The following is an 18,325-nucleotide window of genomic DNA, read 5'->3' as shown; positions in this document are numbered from 1 at the left end:
TTGAAGCAAGGGGGCAGTATTTTGATGTTTGGATAAAAAACGTTCCTGAAGTAAACTGCCTATTTCTCAGGCCCAGAAGCTAGAATATGCATATAATTGGCAGATTAGGATAGAAAACACTCTAAAGTTTCCAGAACTGTCAAAACATTGTCTGTGAGTATAACAGAAATGATATTGCAGGCAAAAACCTGAGGAAATTCCAACCAGGAAGTGCTGTTTTTCTGAAACTACTCTGTTCCATTGCAAGCCTATCCTCCATTTAAATGGATATCAACCAGATTCCTTCCCCTATGGCTTCCACAGGGCGTGAACAGTCTTTAGACATAGTTTCAGGCTTTTATTCTGAAAAAGGAGCGAGAATGATCACATCATGTCGGTGGATAGCTGGGTGTCCCCAGATTTGTGCATGAACGAGCGCCTTGAGCAAGACCTTTTCTCTCTCTCTCCTATTGAAAAGGCTACCGTCCGGTTGAAATATAATCAATTCTTTATTGTTTAAAACAACCTGAGGATTGATTATAAAAAAGGTTTGACATGTTTCTACGAACTTTACGGATACTATTTGGAATTTTTGTCTTCCCGTCGTGACCGCACGAGCCTGTGGATTACTAAACAAAACGCGCCAACCAAATGGAGGTTTTTGGATATAAAGATAATCTTTATGGAACAAAACAAGCATTTATTGTGTAACTGGGAGTCTCACGAGTGCAAACATATGAAGATCATCAAAGGTAAGCGATTAATTTGATTGCTTTTCTGACTTTCGTGACCAATCTACTTTGCTGCTAGCTGTTTGTAATGTTTTGTCTGCTGAGAGCTCTCCTCACATAATTGCATTGTTTGCTTTCACCGTAAAGCTCTTTTGAAATTTGACATGCCAGGCGGATTAACAAAAAGCTAAGCTGTGTTTTGGTATATTGCACTTGTGATTTCATGAAAATTAAATATTTGTAGTAAAAATTATCCCGCTAAGGGCATCGATGCGCCAAGAGGATAAATAATGTAAACTACGCTTTGGTCCTATTTTTGCTCACACAATTTATATTTGGTGCAAAATTGAAAAACAATGTAACTGGGAATCAAAATTGTCACGCCCTGATCTGTTTCACCTGTCTTTGTGCTTGTCTCCACCCACCCTCCAGATGTCGCCCATTTTCCCGATTATCCCCTGTGTATGTCTGCTGCCAATTTGTCTTGCTTGTTCAAGTCAGCCAGTGTTTTTTCTCAGCTCCTGGTTTTGACCCTTGCCTGTCCTGACTCTGAGCCTGCCTGCCATCCTGTAAATTGACCCCACTACTCTGGATTATCGACCCTTGCCTGCCTTGACCTGTTGTATGCCTGCCCCAGTGGTTAAAATAAACATTGTTACTTCAACACATTCTGCACTTGGGTCTTACCTGAAACCTGATAAAAATGTCACACCAATACTACATACAATATTACACTATAATACCTTGCACTCTGAAGGGCGGCCTTTGGTATCCCTCGAATGGTCCAAATGTGGAATCCGTACCCTTACTGACATCATGGACAGTAATGGTATGAGACTATTCCAAGATTTGAAAAATACATAAACATTACTCCTTTTTTCTGTTGTCGTGGAAATTTCCACTAAGGACCCCAAAGCCAAGATTAAATTAATTTATGTTTATTCACGCCAGCGGTGAGATTACAAACAGCACTTCACAGTACAAGTTAGTCAGAAGCTCTGAGGAGGTATTTACCCCTCAGCATATTTATACTATCACAATGGGTTACACAAAGATAGCCAAGTGAGTTCATTCTCAGCAAAGTGTTTGCTCCCAGAGAGTGGTTGCCCAGAAGAATACATGTAACCACAGAGTCTGGGCGTTCAGCCTATGTTCCACGTCTGCCTAGCCAACCTTGTGAGAGCAAACCTCAGACACCCTGTCTGTCTACAACAGGTGCATTTCTAAGTATGCAACAGGTCAAACATGTATGACAAGTGTGAGACACTGTAAGCAGAAAGAGACACAGTAAAAATCCACTACACTATGTTTACAACTTAGGTCAGGTATGATGGCCTATGGATTCCCTTGTGAAACCCAACTACCGAAGCATCCAATGATGGGATTTATAAAGACAATATCTGGGCTCCCGAAAGGACTTATCGCTATAATATATAAACAACACATTCTGAGCTGGCCATTGAAAAAGTATTGTCCACAGATCTAATTGAATCTGAACAACCCTTCAAACTGGAAGAGAGTATGGAAAAATATGACCTCGGCATCCCATAACCCGATCCGTCAATTTATACTATTTAAGTTTGTTCACAGACTGTATTTAGCACCAACTAAACGTTTTATGATGAAATTGACCCCAACTCCCAACTGATCACCGTGTCCCCTAAATCAGATATGCACATTTCTTCATATGATGTGGGAGTGCCCTGTAGTTAAATGTTTCTGGGGTAAAGTTATACAATTCATTTTGAAGTGCATGAATTTAAATATTCAGTGCTTTGCATCTATTATGTTATTTAGCGAATATAGCCCCTTGAATCTCAATCAGAGAAGATTACTGCTGACAGGCAGCACTGCTGTGAAAAATGTTTTGGCTCTCAGATGGCAACTACCTCACTCTCTCCTATCCAGTGGATATAGTTACTGTTAGAAGTTATAACATTAGAATTATAAACAACGAGAATGAATGGTGCTAGTCAAGGAACAATTGAGGCCTGAACAAATATACTTGACTCTGTGAAGAACAATAAAAAATGTACCTTTTAGTAATTTAGCAGACACTCTTAACTAGAGAGAGAGTTAGAGGAGCAATTATGATTAAGTGCCTTGCTCAAGGCCACATCAATAGACTTTTCGCCGAGTCAGCTCGGGGTTCAAACCAGCAACTTTTCGATTAGGCGGGTGGGAAACACGTTTCCCTAGTGGGACTGAAGCGGGGAATAGGTTGGGGTTATCTTTGTGCGCATTTCTTTGATTGTTTTTATACCTGTAACCCCCTCTCAGAATTTTTTTTACTAAACTGAATTAAAAGTTGGTCACACAAAAAAATGCTGTGTTAAATAAATAGTCATGCTGTCTTAAATTAAATAGTCATGCTGTTTTGAACTAAATAGTAATTATGTGTTGAACTAAATAGTCATGCTGTCTTAAATTAAATAGTCATGCTGTCTTAAATTAAATAGTCATGCTGTTTTGAACTAAATAGTAATTATGTGTTGAACTAAATAGTCATGCTGTCTTAAATTAAATAGTCATGCTGTTTTGAACTAAATAGTAATTATGTGTTGAACTAAATAGTCATGCTGTTTTTACCGGTCACTTAGAAATGTCTTTGTTTCTGAAAGAAAAGCAATTTTTTAAATTTTTTAAATGGAATATCTACATCGGCGTGCAGAGGCCCATTATCAGCAAACATCACTCCTGTGTTCCAATGACATGTTGTGTTAGCTAATCCAAGTTTATAATTTTAAAAGGCTAATTGATCATTAGAAAACCCTTTTGCAATTATGTTAGCACAGTTGAAAACTGCCAGAAACAAATAACTTTCTTCTGAAACTCTTCAGTCTATCGGGAGTTGTTGGTCGTCAAGAAGGCGCTGAAAGCATGGTGGCACTGGCAGGAGGGTGCTAAACACCCATTCCTTGTCTGGACAGACCACAGGAACTTGGAGTATATTTGAGCAGCGACGAGGCTGAACCCGTGTCAAGCCAGGTGGGCCCTATTCTTCGCCAGGTTTGACATCACCTTCTCCTACCGGCCAGGCTGATGTGTTGTCCCTGGTGCATGACACAGAGGATCGGCTGGAGAAAGTGACAGCCATTATTCCCCTGTCCCGCATTGAGCCCTCACTTGCCCACTGTCCTGAGGGGTGTATCAACGTGCCCTCTGATGTGCTGTACTGTCTCCTCGCCTGGGCACACACAGCACCTGTGTTGGGGCACCCAGGTATAGCCCGTACTATCGACTGTCTCTCCGCCAAGTACTGGTGGCCCACCTTGGCCCAGGATGTCTCTTCCTGCTCCACCTGCACACAGAGCTAGACACCTCCCCTATGGCAAACTCCACCCGCTGCCAGTTCCACAATGACCTTGGTCCCATCTCTCCATGAATTTTGTCACAGACCTTCCCCCCTCGGAGGGGCACCACCATCCTGGTCATTGTGGACCGGTTTTCCAAACGCCTGTCATTTGATTCCTCTGCCTGGTTTCCATCTGGCCCTGCAGACCATGGGGGCTCTCTTCTCTCACGTCTTCTGGCACTACAGGATCCCGGAGGACATCGTGTCTGACCATGGACCTCAGTTCATCTCCTGTATCTGGAAGGCCTTCATGGAACGACTGGGGGTCATGGTCAGCTTCACCTCCGGGTACCGTCCCCAATCAAATGGGCAGGTGGAAAGGTAAATCGGGAACTGGGTAGGTACCTTCGTAGTTACTGTCAGGACCGGCCGGGGGAGTGGGCCGCACAAAACTCCCTCCGTCAGTCCTCCACTAACCTCAAACCCTTTCAGTGTGTTCTAGGCAATCAGCCGGCCCTGGCACCCTGGCACCAGAGTCAGATCGAGGCTCCTGCGGTAAACGATTGGTTCCGGTGCACCAATGGGGTATGGAACACCGTGCACACCCGTCTCCAGCGCGTCGTCCTCCGGCGCAGGCCGAGCGTCATTGCAGAGTGGCCCCGGTCTTTCACCCCGGTGACAGTGTCTGGCTTTCTACGAAGGACCAGCATCTCCGATTGCCCTGCCGGAAGCTGAGTCCGCGGTTTGTGGGGCCGTTGAAAGTCCTGAGTAGAGACAATGAGGTGACTTACAGATTACCGTCACTTACCGTATCTCACCCTCATTTCATGTATCTCTCCTCAGGCCGGTGGCAGTTGGTCCCTTGGCTAGCGCTGGACCCCATAATGCATCTCCCCCTCCCTTTGATGTCGAGGGGGCCCCGGCATACTCCATCTGCAGCCTGTTGGGCTCACGGCATAGTGGGGGGCTTCTCCAATATCTGGATGACTGGGAGGGGTACGGTCCCGAAGAGTGGTGCTGGGTTCCGGCGCAGGACATCCTGGATGGTTCTCTCATTCGGGACCTCCACAGGCATCGTCCCAACTGACCCGCACCGCATCTCCGGGGTTGTCCCCAAGGTCGGCGGCGCCCTCGCTTTGGCTCCCCCTCCTGTCCAGCTCAGACGTTCGGTGTCTCCGGCCTTCTGTCTAACCTACTGCTGGCAAACGCCCTTCACTCAAGTAGACTAAAGTAAAAAAAATATATAATAAAAATGTAACACAATAAGAATAACAATGATGAGGCTATATACAGGGGGTGACGGTACTGAGTCAGTTTGCTGGGGTACAGGTTAGTTGAGGTCATTTGTAAATGTAGGTAGGGGGAAGTGACAATGCATAGATAATCAACAGCGAGTAGCAGCAGTGTAGAAAAGGGAGGGGGGTCAATGTAAATTGTCCGGTGGTGAGTTTATTAACTGTTCAGCAGTGTTATGGCTTGGGGGTAGAAGCTGTTAAGGAGCCTTTTGGTCCTAATCTTGGCGATCCGGTAACGCTTGCCGTGTAGTAGCAGGAAAACAGTCTTTAACTTGGGTGGAGACTGGAGTCTCCAGTTTATGGGCTTTCCTCTGACAGTGTCTATTATATAGGTCCTGGATGGCAGGAAGCTTGGCCCCAGTGATGTACTGGGCCGTTCGTACCACACTCTGTAGCACCTTACGGTCAGATGCCGAGCAGTTGTTATACCAGGCGGGGATGCAACCGGTCGGGATGCTCTTGATGGTGCATCTGTAGAACCTGTTGAGGATCTGGGGATGTCAAATCTTTTCAGTCTCCTGAGGGGGAAAAGGTTTTGTCGTGCCCTCTTCACGACTGTCTTGCTATATTTGGACCATGATAGTTCGTTGGTGATGTGGACACCAAGGAACTTGAAACTCTCGACCCGCTCTACTACAGCTCCATCAATGTTAATGGGGGTCTGTTTGGCCTGCCTTTTCCTGTAGTCCACGATCAGCTCCTTTGTCTAGCTCACATTGAGGGAGAGGTTGTTGTCCTGGCACCACACTGCCAGTTCTCTGACCTCCTCCCTATAGACCGTCTCATCGTTGTCGGTGATCAGGCCTACCACTGTTGTGTCATCAGCAAACTTAATGATGGTGTTGGAGTCGTGTTTGGCAACAAAGTCATGGGTGAACAGGGAGTACAGGAGGGGACTAAGTACATACCCCTGAGGGGCCCCAGTGTTGAGGATCAGCGTGGCAGATGTGCTGTTGCCTACTCTTACCACCTGCGGGCGAACCGTCAGGAAGTCCAGGATCCAGTTGCAGAGGGAGGTGTTTAGTCCCAGAGTCCTTAGCTTAGTGATGAGCTTCATGGGCACTATAGTGTTGAATGCTGAGCTGTAGTCAATGAACAGCGTTCTCACATAGGTTATCCTTTTGTCCAGGTGAGAAAGTGCAGTGTGGAGTGCAATTGAGATCGCATCATCTGTGGATCTGTTGGGGTGGTATGCGAATTGGAGTGGGTCTAGGGTGTCCGGGATGATGCTGTTGATGTGAGCCATGACCAGCCTTTCAAAGCACATCATGGCTACTGACGTGAGTGCCATGGGGCGGTAATCATTTAGGCAGGTTACGTTCGTCGCTTCCTTGGGCACAGGGACTATGGTGGTCTGCTTGAAACATGTTGGTATTACAGACTCGGTCAGGGAGAGGTTGAAAATGTCAGTGAAGACACTTGCCAGTTGGTTGCGCATGCTTTGCATACACGTCCTGGTAATCCGTCTGGCCCAGCGGCTTTGCGAATGTTGACCTATTTAAAGGTTTGTTCAGGCCTCCCGGGTGGCGCAGTGGTTAAGGGCTGTGCCAGAACCAGAGACTCTGGGTTCGCGCCCAGGCTCTGTCGTAACCGGCCGTGACCGGGAGGTCTGTCGGGCGATGCACAATTGGCATAGCGTCGTCCGGGTTAGGGAGGGATATCCTTGTCTCATCGCGCACCAGCAACTCCTGTGGCGGGCCGGGCGCAGTGCACGCTAACCAAGGTTGCCAGGTGCACAGTGTTTCCTCCGACACATTGGTGCTGCTGGCTTCCGGGTTGGATGGCGCTGTGTTAAGAAGCAGTGCGGCTTGGTTGGGTTGTGTATCGGAGGACGCATGACTTTCAACCTTCGTCTCTCCCGAGCCCGTACGGGAGTTGTAGAGATGAGACAGGATTGTAGCTACTAACAATTGGATATCACGAAATTGGGGAGAAAAAAAAGGGGGGAAAATTCAACAACAAAAAACAAAAAAAAACAACAACAAAAAAGGTTTTGTTCACATTGGCTACTGAGAGCTTTGTCACACAGTCATCCAGAACAGCTAGTGCTCTCGTGCATGCTTCAGTGTTGCTTACCTCGAAGCGAGCATAAAAGTAATTTAGCTCGTCTGGTAGGCTCGCATCACTGTGCAGCTCGCATTTGGTACAAAGTAAGCCCTTTGTAGTCCGTAATAGTTTTGAAGCCCTGCGTCAGAGCCGGTGTAGTAGGATTCCATCTTAATCCTGTATTCACACTTTTCTTGTTTGATGATTTATCTAAAATCAAATCAAATTTTATTTGTCACATACACATGGTTAGCAGATGTTAATGCGAGTGTAGCGTAATGCTTGTGCTTCTAGTTCCAACAATGCAGTAATAACCAACGAGTAATCTAACCTAACAATTCCACAACTACTACCTTATACACACAAGTGTAAAGGGATAAAGAATATGTACATAAAGATATATGAATGAGTGATGGTACAGAACGGCATAGGCAAGATGCAGTAGATGGTATCGAGTACAGTATATACATATGAGATGAGTAATGTAGGGTATGTAAACAAAGTGGCATAGTTTAAAGTGGCTAGTGATACATATATTACATAAAGATGCAGTAGATGATATAGAGTACAGTATAAACATGTACATATGAGATGAGTAATGTAGGGTATGTAAACATTATATTAAGTAGCATTGTTTAAAGTGGCTAGTGATATATTTTTACATCAATTTCCATTACTAAAGTGGCTGGAGTTGAGTCGGTGTGTTGGCAGCAGCCACTCAATGTTAGTGGTGGCTGTTTAACAGTCTGATGGCCTTGAGATAGAACCTCTTAAAGCTAGGGGGCAGAATTTTCACTTTTGGATAAATAGCATGCCCAATTTCAATTTCCTGCTACTCATGCCAAGAATATAAGATATGCATATTATTCATAGATTTGGATAGAAAACACTCTGAAGTTTCTAAAACTGTTTGAATCATGTCTGTGAGTATAACATAATTTATGTAGCAGGCAAAACCCTAAGGACTAACTGTTCAGATTTTTTTGTTCCCCTCTCTGTTCCCTATTATTGTCTTTGCCATGGGATATTTCATAGGAACCTATTTTCCTACCGCTTCCACTAGATGTCGTCAGTCTTTGGAATTTGGTTGAGGTTATTCCTTTGTGCAATAGAGAAGTAGGCCAACTCGGAACTGGGGACACTTTTGTGAGTTGCACAAGATGTGAAAAGCAGCGCTGATTTCTTTTCTTTCCTGTATTGAATACAGATTGCCCTGTCTACAATTTGATCGATTATTAACGTTTAAAAATACCTAACGTTGTATTACAATAGTAGTTCGAAATATTTTGGCAAAGTTTATAGGCAACTTTTGAAATATTTTGTAGTGACGTTGCGTTTTTGTAAGCTGTTTTTTTCTGGATCAAAAGCGCTTTATAAATGGACATTTTGGATATGTATGGACAAAATTAATCGAACAAAAGGACCAATTGTGATGTTTATGGGGCATATTGGAGTGCCAACAAAACAAGCTCGTCAAAGGTAATGCATGTTTTATATTTTATTTCAGCGTTTTGTGTAGCGCCTGCAGGGTTGTAATATGCTAACTCCTTTGTTTACTGCTGGTGCAGATGGTGCAGGCTATCGGATAATAGCTTCTTATGCTTTTGCCAAAAAGCATTTTTAAAATCTGACATGTTGGCTGGATTCACAACGAGTGTAGCTTTATCTGATTATCTTACATGTGTGATTTAATGAAAGTTTGAATTTTATAGCATTTTATTTGAATCTGGCGCTCTGCATTTCCCCTGGCAATTGGCCAGTTGAGACATTTGCGTCCCGCCTATCCTTAAGAGGTTTTAACAGTCTGATGGCCTTGAGATAGAAGCTGTTTTTCAGTCTCTCGGTCCCTGCTTTGATGCACCTGTACTGACCTCGCCTTCTGGATGATAGCGAGGTGAACAGGCAGTGGCTCGGGTGGTTGTTGTCCTTGATGATCTTTATGGCCTTCCTGTGACATCGGGTGGTGTAGGTGTCCTGGAGTGCAGGTAGTTTGCCCCCGGTGATGCGTTGTGCAGACCTCACTACCCTCTGGAGAGCCTTACGGTTGTGGGCGGAGCAGTTGCCGTACCAGGCGGTGAAACAGCCTGACAGGACAATCTCGACTGTGCATCTGTAGAAATTTGTGAGTGCTTTTGGTAACAAGCCGAATTTCTTCAGCCTTCTGAGATTGAAGAGACGCTGCTGCGCCTTGTTCACGACGCTGTCTGTGTGGGTGGACCAATTCAGTTTGTCCGTGATGTGTATGCCGAGGAACTTAAAACTTACTACCCTCTCCACTACTGTCCCGTCGATGTGGATAGGGGGGTGCTCCCTCTGCTGTTTCCTGAAGTCCACAATCATCTCCTTTGTTTTGTTGACGTTGAGTGAGAGGTTATTTTCCTGACACCACACTTCGAGGGCCCTCACCTCCTCCCTGTAGGCCGTCTCGTCGTTGTTGGTAATCAAGCCTACCACTGTAGTGTCGTCCGCAAACTTGATGATTGAGTTGGAGGCGTGCAGGTCCACGCAGTCGTGGGTGAACAGGGAGTACAGGAGAGGCCTCAGAACGCACCCTTGTGGGGCCCCAGTGTTGAGGATCAGCAGGGTGGAGATGTTGTTACCAACCCTCACTACCTGGGGGCGGCCCATCAGGAAGTCCAGTACCCAGTTGCACAGGGTGGGGTCGAGACCCAGGGTCTCGAGCTTGATGACGGGTTTGGAGGGTACTATGGTGTTAAATGCTGAGCTGTAGTCGATGAACAGCATTCTCACATACAGTGGGGAGAACAAGTATTTGATACACTGCAGATTTTGCAGGTTTTCCGAACTTACAAAGCATGTAGAGGTCTGTCATTTTTATCATAGGTACACTTCAACTGTGAGAATCTAAAACAAAAATCCAGAAAATCACATTGTATAATTTTTAAGTAATTAATGTGCATTTTATTGCATGACATAAGTATTTGATCACCTACCAACCAGTAAGAATGCCGGCTCTCACAGACCTGTTAGTTTTTCTTTAAGAAGCCCTCCTGTTCTCCACTCATTACCTGTATTAACTGCACCTTTTTGAACTCGTTACCTGTATAAAAGACACCTGTCCACACACTCAATCAAACAGACTCCAACCTCTCCACAATGGCAAAGACCAGAGAGCTGTGTAAGGACAATAGGGATAAAATGCGGAACATATCCCAATCCACGTGATCGAAGTGTGGAATCAGATTGGTCGGACCAGCGTTGAACAGACCTGAGCGCGGGAGCTTCTTGTTTTAGTTTCTGTCTGTAGGCTGGGAGCAACAGAATGGAGTCTTGGTCAGCTTTCCGAAAGGAGGGCAGGGGAGGGCCTTATATGCGTTGCGGAAGTTAGAATAACAATTATCCAGGGTTTTACCAGCCCTGGTTGCGCAATCGATATGCTGATACAATTTAGGGAGTCTTGTTTTCAGATTAGCCTTGTTAAAATCCCCAGCTACAATGGTTGCAGCCTCAGGATATGTAGTTTCCAGTTTGCATAGAGTCAAATAAAGTTTGAAAGAAGAAGAATATATGCGGCTGTGATTATAATCGAAGAGAAGTCCCTTGGTAGATAATGCGGTCGACATTTGATTGTGAGGAATTCTAAGTCTGGTGAACAGAAGGACTTGAGTTCTTGTATGTTGTTATGATCACACCATGTCTCGTTAATCATAAGGCATACTCTTACCAGAAAGATGGTTGTTTCTGTCGGCGCGATGAGCGAAGAAACCAGCTGGCTGCACCGACTCCAATAGAGTGTCTTGAGTGAGCCATGTTTCCGCGAAGCAAAGAACGTTACAGTCTCTGATGTCTCTCTGGAATGCTACCCTTGCTCGGATTTCATCAACCTTGTTGTCAAGAGACTGGACATTGGCGAGTAGTATGCTAGGGAGTGGTGCGCGATGTGCCCATCTCCGGAGCCTGACCAGAAGACCGCTTCGTTTGCCTCTTTTACGACGTCGTTGTTTTGGGTCGCCGCCTGGGATCCGATCCATTGTCCTGGGTGGAAGGCAGAACAGAGGATCCGCTTCGGGAAGTCATATTCCTGGTCGTAATGATGGTGAGTTGACGTTGCTCTTAAATTCAGTAGTTCCTCCCAACTGTATGTAATGAAACCTAAGATTACCTGGGGTACCAATGTAAGAAATAACACGTAAAAAAACAAAATACTGCATAGTTTCCTAGGAACGCGAAGCGAGGTGGTCATCTCTGTCGGCGCTGGAATGAACTCGCATTAGTGAACTCGCATTAGCGGGATTTCTTATAAGCGTCCCAGGACTATATTGTATTTAATGATTACTGTAATGATACTTTGGCCTAAAGTATTCCTGGATTGTTGGTTAATAATCTTCATCAACATTTTTTTATCACATACCATATTACTTAATCCAAGGTTAAAGGGGCAATCTTGAATTTTGCATGTTCACAAAATCCCATTTTTAGTTGAAGGTTTATAAACCCAAATTAAATCTGTCCCATAATCTAGGATAGATTGTGATAATTATATTTTCTCTTTTACAAATGAGTTACATATAAATGTTTTCCTGTTTTTGGTCCATGTCTCTACATTGTGATTTCCATCTGTATCTGAGATGCAAACAAGGTGTGTAGTACGTTTGCACTGATTACGTTATTGAATGACTGGGAAATGGCAAATGTTTTAATAACCTTGTTTTTCGATGAATTTTCACTAATTGTCACTCTGGAAAAGAGCGTGTGCTAAATTACTAAAATGTTTGATATTCCTATTTGTTTTCCCATCTTTAACCTTCTTCAGTGGGCTATATGATATGATATTTAAACTAATATGAAGATGTTCAAGACGCATAACTGTCATGTTCTTGATGTAAATTGACCTATATTTTAATATACTGTATTATAAATGATTGGGCTTTTGGTTCATCTGCAACAAGGGTAGGGTTATGGTGTGGGTTGAGGGTTGGTGTTACCATTACAGCTGTGGGGACATGTTAATACCATTCTAGTGTTAGTGTTAGGGTTATGGCTAGAGTTAGAATGGACATGAAGCTAGGGTTAGGGTGTTCATGAGCTGAAATAAAAGATCCCAGACATTTTCCATATGCACAAAAAGCTTATTTCTCTCAAATGTTGTGCATACATTTTATTACATCCCTGTTATTGAGCATATCTCCTTTGCCAAGATAATCCATCCACCTGACAGGTGTTTCAGCTCAATTTAATTTCAAACTATAATTTATATCTCATTGATGCTCAGAACTTGCTTAGTTTATAAATTGAAGAGTGGTTACATTTTTACAGCCTCATCCCTCAGTTTTCCAAAACAAGTGGCGGGCTATTGTTTTTTTAATCAAAGATTTCCCCTTTAAAGATGCATGATCAGAGCCTAATCTAAATGAGTACAAACTGCCAAACATGACATCACCGCTATTGTTTATCAACACCTTCTGAGTGGCGAGACACCTGTGGGAATGGCATCATCATTAAAGGTGAAGTCAGATAATAGGTGCTACCATGGCACTGTGGAGCCTCCATTGGCCCTCCTGTATACCAGAATCATTGGGCCTACTAACTAACATGGACGCATGGAATTGCTGTTATTCAGCAACAACAACAAAAAATACATTTGAAATGGAATAGTTTAAGAAATGTAGGTGTTTTAGAAACCTTACAATCTGCTCTTTCCCATAGGTTTTACAAATCAAAACATCTGACCTGCATTAACCACTGTAGGTTGATTTGAAAAAGTTGCTTTTTGGTAAGCTCCGTTCCCTTATTTGTTAATTACACACTGCGCTGTTCGTCATGTTTCTTAATTCACAAGCCAATTGATAATATAGTCACCCATCAGACAATTGTACATGTAATCTTGTCTTTAAGATACCAATATTATCATATGTGTGAGTTAGTTTGGATATAGTTTAGGTGTTGTTTCGATGAGCCAGTGTCAGATGTGCATCCAACTGTCAGGTGAAGAAAAGGCAGGGGGGGGGGGACACTGGTTATAAAATCAATATCAAAATCAAGTCGTATTTGTAACATGCACCGAATATTAAAGGTGTAGGTAAACTTTACTTTGAAATTCTTACTTATGAGCCCTGTCATGACTTTGGCCTGGGGGATAGGTTTATGACAGTCATAAATACCTCTTCCCCCCTTTTTCCTCTCTCTAACCTGCTGAGGTTACATTTAAAAAAAAACTTGGTTAACATAGAGATTCTGGGAACATCAGAATGTGGGTGGGATATTAACTATATTCTGGTAATTGAACATATGCGGTGGTACTCAATGAATATGATGTCAGTCCGGTTGTCACCTGAGACATTCTCATCAATGATAAGATGACATAAACTCTACAGTGGAAAGTCTACACATCAGAGTTATCGGATTCACATGGAATTGTTGTTCAATTTGAATGTTTGAATATGAAATTATTTGTGATGGGATGAAATGTGATTTTAGCTTCTAAAAGATGTGGGTTTTCATAAGATATTGCTGCTCACTCAGTGGCCCGCCTCTGTGAAGGGACATGGGCTATAAAACTTTTCAAACACGCCCTGTTCTCCCTTCCTATATAAAGCCTTGACGACAACAGAACTTCCTGTTCCGAGGATATGAGGGCGACGGTCCTATGTCAGAATGGTTCAGATAATAACTACAGAACGAAGCCAACATCAGCATGAGCTTTGGTTGCGAATGGTATGAACTTTGAACTCTTATTCACTACAGAAGTGATACCTCCTAGCTGTTGAGTTAGCGACCGCAGCTGCAAACGCAGGTTAGGTAGGAACAGACAGAGTATCCAGTCTATCACACAATGACGTTACTACAACGTATCCAATTGAACACCACAGACATTCTTCAAAGAACAGAGGACTAGGTTTGGCAACACGGCATTCCATCTACCACCTACCTACTGAAGCGCCGCTCAGAGTAAATATTTATTGCATTTTCCTTTTCCAAATGGGCGGTAATTTAGAATGCATAAGATACTGTATTTACAATAGCACAGCTTTTTTCCTTTGTTCCTCAGTCTTCCCGCTCTTTCACTCAAACCCAGCCCCTTTTCCTTTGTGTAACAAGCCATCATATCTGTTCCGCCCGCAAGGGATGTTTTCCTTTATGACATCATTTGTAATCAAGTTATGATTAATTGTGTGTATGTGAATTCTGTGTGATTAGTTAGGTATTTAGTAAATAAATAATTAAACCCAATTTTGTATTGCTGATTCAAATTGTTAGCCAGGGTTCTTGCAGATAAAATAATTTACAACTTTCAGATGAGACTGAATTAAGACGATAATTGAAATTGACGGCTACTGTGGTAAAATATTACTAGGTCTTTAAGAGTTTATTTGGAAGATAACAGCCCTATAAATATTATTTTGTGGTGCCCGACTCTCTAGTTAATTACATTTACATGATTAGCTCAATCAGGTGATATTAATTACAGAGAAATTATTGTATAGAATAGCATGTCTTATCAATTAATCCGGCATAGCCAAAGACATGGCATAATTGGAGCCCCCTGCATGGCATCTAAAATAGAATGAGGCTTTCATTTTGATTCAGCCTGTATAAAATTGAAAAACAGATGACATAATATACCAAGTTATTGTACACATTTTTTGGAGTGGTAGACAAACATTATTGGATGTGTGTGTGCGCTGAATTTTCCCCGCCTCAGTGTTGTTCTCTGAAGTAGTCAGTGGGGAACGTAAGCGAATACATTTCTGTAGGAGGGCCGAGAAAGCTACTTAAAGAAATCTGAGAAATAGAGCGTTTGGCCAAACGCAGGGCTATTTCTGCCTGGCGCGTTTCAGACGAGGGTAGGCTCGGACATTATTAATTTCTCGAGCTAGGACAAAGTGCCAGCCGATTGAAATTAAGGAGATAAACTTGACCAGCGATATATATCTCTGTCTCTCTCGCGCGTTATCTGCCACGTGTTCCAGTTAAAACATCGTCAAAAAACGCCATGTTGAAATCCCTCCGCCTTGCAAACGGAAGTTCCGCTCCAGATAGTTCAGTTTGATTTCAGCGTGTGAAATCATTGACCACTGCCCAGTATATTAGTTAATGAAGAATTATTGATGTCACACTCAAGTCATTTCTTATGATATCCAGACAGATATCAATGTCTTGTCCAATTGAACTAATAAGTGTGAATCTGGCAATTTACATTCTGAAATAGATATTTTAAATAATATCCAAATTGATGAGTTTTCTAAATAAGACATTGTAAACTTTTTCCAAACTAACCTAGATGAAGCAACTTCTCAGGTTAATTAAAGTTGAATTCCCAAATAGCCTATACAGGTCTGATTTATCATTAAATTAATAAATCAGTAAAATTTGTTTTTTGCAAAGCCATTCAGTAATCCAGTACTGACAGAAGCCCCGCCCCAGCGGGAAGCCCATGTGGTTTCGGCCTTGGAGAAGTGCATGTTGAATGTTTCCAACATTTGATTTACTGTTTACAGTTATGATATCCAATCAATGGAGATTGTATGGATTATCGTCTCATTCAATTTAATAAGCTAAATTGTTGAACATAACTTAATGTTCTTCCAATCAAATGAGGCACTTTTAATCTTCTCATATTAACCTAGATGAAGCAACTTCTCAGGTTATTTAAGTTTAATACCCAGATAGCCTACCCAGGTAGGATTAATCATTAACATTGATGAATTAATTCAATTTGCTTTTGCAAATTCATTCACGTCCAACTTCCACATTACTGGTATGGTACCGATGGTTCATCAACATCTAAATAGATTAAACTTGTCTTTGCAGCTTCCAATGAATTCCAAACCCAAACTTTCTAAAAAAAAATAGGAACATTTTTCCTCTAAATTGTTCTAATAATGTGCAAGCTATCAAAGGAGGTGGTCACCACTCCTCCGCTAGTTAGTGAACCTCCACCCATTAAAGGATTGATCTCTGACCTCAGCAGCGATACCAACCCTAATTATCCCATTAGCGAAAAAAACATCAGAAATTGCGAATGCTCTCCAAAATCAACCATCAAACACAGGCTTTGTGATGGTTCTCCCCACTTTTGCACAGATGTATCGCCATAAAAATGTGACATCGGTCCAATACCACAGTGCACAGCTGAAACACGTGCCAGACATGGCTAACATGAGGGGACAGGTGGAGAGAAATGAGCAACTATTGACAAAAGCAGGAAATGAAAACATTCTGCTAGTCGAGAAACTGCGTTTGAAATCTGAACAATTAAAAGTAATTGCAAATACTTATGACGATGAACGAGCACAAACTCTTCAACAAAATTGTTGTCTCCAGGAACAACTCGATTTAGCCAAAACTAAATACGAGGTAGTCCACTCCAAACTAGATAAATCTGTTGAGTTATCTACAAACAGGAGCACGCAATTTGATTACATGCAGGCAGTTTTGTTGAACGTTACTCAGAGTAACATGGTTCTACTCAAAATTCTGCAGACCAAAGTGAAGTCGCTGACCAAATGAATGATGAGAGAACTCGGGTGATGAAGATGGAAATCTTGATTTCTAAGCAAGCGGAAGAAATCTCATCACTGAATCTCTCGCTCAGTACTCTAAGACCTCTATTTGCAAACCATGACAGATAAGTTTGAGACCGAAAGGAGCAAGTGCAACACTCACGTGTCCAAAATCAGTACTCTAAGCGCTCAAGTGGACTCTGCAATGCAGCAGAATACCACCCTTAGGTACCATCTGGAGGAAATCCAGAATGGTCACACTCTTCAGCGTGACTACCCATCCAAGCAACCGGAGCCCTGTACTCAAAGGAGTGAAGACGATAGGTTTCAGACATTGCCTCCATCATGTGTCCCTCAGTCTTCTCCTCTTGGCCATTCGGTACTGAGTAATATAGGTCAGCCAAACGATACTAAGACGTTCCTAGCTGACATAGAGGACGCGTTGGATGGCTACCCGAACGCTACGGGTTCTGACAGGGTTTACCTGTTGAAGCGAACGTCGAATAGACACGTGACAAGGTTCATTCGCCTACTACAGCAACACGTGCTAAATGACTACGCTAAACTTGCCACAGCTTTGAAATTAGAATTCAGTGGTTCTGTGACTCGCAAACACGATAGCTCACTGGCTACACGGTCAAACGAACACCCACAAGCTTACTATCATAGGCTTCGTTCAGCTTACTTTGGCCTACTCACTGAAACAGGCATGGAAGACCTCTTACCATTTAAACAAATGTTCCTGTCGAACATGTATCCTAACTTCATTACCTACTTGGGCCCTGCAGCCCACGTTGGCTTGCCTATCTTACAACTCAGAGAGCTTGCAAGCACAGCTTTTGAGGCATCAAAAGCTCGCAACGCTAAGAGCTCTGACAGAGTCCAGTCAGAGGGTGCATTATCAGGTATTGGAGCATTAAGAGATGATGCACAACAACAGTTTCTACCACGAAACCATGAATCCAATAACCTCTGCGGTCTAAATAACTGTAAAGCACGTCGCCTTCAAAACGACTACCGCTACAATCGACCTGTTCACTACATTCCTGCACCCAACCCACACAAAGTGTCAGAGCACAAGGGTAACAAAGGGTTGAAGGATGATCAAAACGTAGACCAATGTTCTCCAGAAGTTCCACTATGTGAAGAACTAAAGCGAGAAACATTTGAGAAAAGCGTAAAAGATAAGTCACAAGGACTAGATGGGGAATTACCGGACACCAGGTCCGCAGGAATTAACACCCATAGCAAGGACGTTAAAATTCAAATCTCTCCCGCTCCCGCTCTCACTTGAGACCCTATCCAGGGCCCGCTTGATCAAGAAACAAGCCCACGGGCTTTGTCTATAGACTCTGATACAAAAGTTGCGAAGAAAAAGGTAAAATGCTTTGTTAAAGCCAAGCCCACTCAAAATCATAAAAGTCGATCTGCTTCCACCTTGAACAGAATTGACACATTACGTCGTTGCGAACAACCACTCCACTTTGTGGGGAATATGTCCACTAAACACGACTC

Source organism: Oncorhynchus clarkii, chromosome 8, assembly GCF_045791955.1.
Source record: "Oncorhynchus clarkii lewisi isolate Uvic-CL-2024 chromosome 8, UVic_Ocla_1.0, whole genome shotgun sequence".
NCBI lineage: Eukaryota > Metazoa > Chordata > Actinopteri > Salmoniformes > Salmonidae > Oncorhynchus > Oncorhynchus clarkii.
This window is presented reverse-complemented; position numbering follows the sequence as displayed.